This window comes from Hydra vulgaris, chromosome 14 (assembly GCF_038396675.1).
Source record: "Hydra vulgaris chromosome 14, alternate assembly HydraT2T_AEP".
In the NCBI taxonomy this organism is placed as follows: Eukaryota; Metazoa; Cnidaria; class Hydrozoa; order Anthoathecata; family Hydridae; genus Hydra; species Hydra vulgaris.
In genome coordinates, this window is record NC_088933.1 from 12349425 (window position 1) to 12351547 (window position 2123).

The 2123-nt window shown below is 25.4% G+C and overlaps 1 long non-coding RNA gene across 1 annotated transcript; it reads left to right on the forward strand.

Moving 5' to 3' along the window:
• Positions 1-367: 367 nt before the first annotated feature.
• Positions 368-1072, forward strand: LOC136091238 (uncharacterized). The gene is made up of 3 exons (XR_010643817.1): positions 368-419; positions 630-721; positions 959-1072. It is a non-coding gene; the product is annotated as an uncharacterized LOC136091238 (long non-coding RNA).
• Positions 1073-2123: the final 1051 nt, after the last annotated feature.

Genomic DNA, 2123 nt, shown 5'->3' on the forward strand with positions numbered 1-2123 from the left:
TGCTTACACAAATTCTTAAAGAGCAGTATAAGATTGGGGCACACTATAAACCAGAACATTCTTCTATCATGTGAAAAAATTTGACGATTTAAAAGAATTTGAAAAGTTTGATAATGAACTCCCTGATGTAGTAAAATATCAGCTTCTAGTAAGTGATAATGTATGTATATATGTATGTATGTATATATATATATATATATATATATATATATATATATATATATATATATATATATATATATATATATATATATATATATATATATATATATATATATATATATATATATATATATATATATAAGAAAAAATTCTAATATATAATAATATATATTATAATAATATATCATATTGATTTAAGAAAAGACAATTAACAATGGCAGTTCATGTCATGCAAATGTCAAAGCTATCCTATTAATGTAAGTTTGTTAAATACTGTTCTTTAAAACCTTAGTTGTTAATACCTTTTTTAAAATTATAGCGATGTAAAATTACTTTTTGCCTTTAAAAAGTTTACTGATAACAGTATTTTTTCATTCTTTTTTTAAATAAAATTAAAAAACGGGTTTTAGTACAAATTATCCAAATGCAGTAAGAAAATTTATGTTAAAACAAAGTTTTTATAATAGGCTTATGACCAACAAGTTGATGGCTTGTTACAACATGGAGAGTAAACACAAGAAAGTCTTCAAGAAAACAAACATCATAAGAGTAAATACAGGTACGTTATTTTTACATTTTTAAATATTTTTATTAATAAAAAGGGTCTATTTAATTTTGAGAGAGTAATTACTATTTAATAAAATTTAAATATATTTAAAAGATATGCACGTTTCTTTGGATATATTTAATTATTAGGCAAGTTAGTTTGTTCTCATCTTAGTATAATAAAGGTAATATGTCGTTTAAAATTTTACTTGTTTATAATCAGTTAGTATGTAATAGCTTTATATTTTAGATTCTATGACGAAGTATACTATACATGAAGTGCACCATTCTATTGGCAATATTTTGAAACGTGCTCCTGACAGAAAAGATGGTTGTGGTCTTGTGGTGGTAAAGCTGTTGAAGAGGAAGATTTTTTTCATAATAAATCTTAAAGATCCCACATGTGTTGTTTTATCTAATTTTATTTGTATCAGTCATTTTACATAAGTCAAGAAAAAGAAAAAGTTAAAAGTCAAGTAAGGTTCTTCACCCAAAAATGTAATACATTACAAATATAATAAATGAAATATAATACAAGAATGGTTAAATTTGACTTCGGGTATTTTTGTTCCAAGTAGGCTCAAAATCTGTTTTTTCTTCGTATATACGAAAACGTGCAATGAACGATCTTATTGGACAAAAGTCGAAAAGATAGTTCATTGCACGTTCTCATTTAGACGTCTGTCAGTATTTCCAATATGAACCAAAATTGTTCTTAAAATGTACGTCCAATTTGAATATACATTGAACGTTCGGATTTGGACGTCATTCAGTATTTCCAATCTCAACCAAAATTGATCTAAAATTGTACGTTCCGTCCGGACGTACAATGTATGTACAATAAACATACCCGTGCCCGCTCGGTAGTAGTAGAAGTAGTAGATGAAAATGAAAATTATATTAATCCACATTCTAATCTTAATGAGCTTGTCTCAAGACTCAATTTTTTTTATAAGTAACCTGAAAAAAACTGTTTTTGGCAAAATACAAAAGTTAAATCATCTTCTTTTTCTAAACAGAAAAATCCAAATTTGGGTATTTTTAATTAAAAATAAAGTCAAAAATAATCTTCAAAACAATGCCTACAAACAGTTATTAACAACTGATAAAAAGTGTAACTTTTACTCAAGCATTCCTTCCGTAAAAGTTTTTAACATTCTCGATGACCTTATAAAACCAATTGTACATTATTGGTTTAATTTCAACCAAAAAAACGTGGTAGATACAAAAAATTATATTCACAAGATGAATTTTTACATGTTCTGTTGAAATTAGATTTAATGTTTTTCTTGGTACCCTTTAGAAATTGTTTAAATCTTGGATAAGAGGCATGTCACAATATTTTAAATCACTTGTTTACTTTCCAGATAAAAAAAAAGGTTTTTTTGAACCGCTCTGATCGTTATAAAGATAAT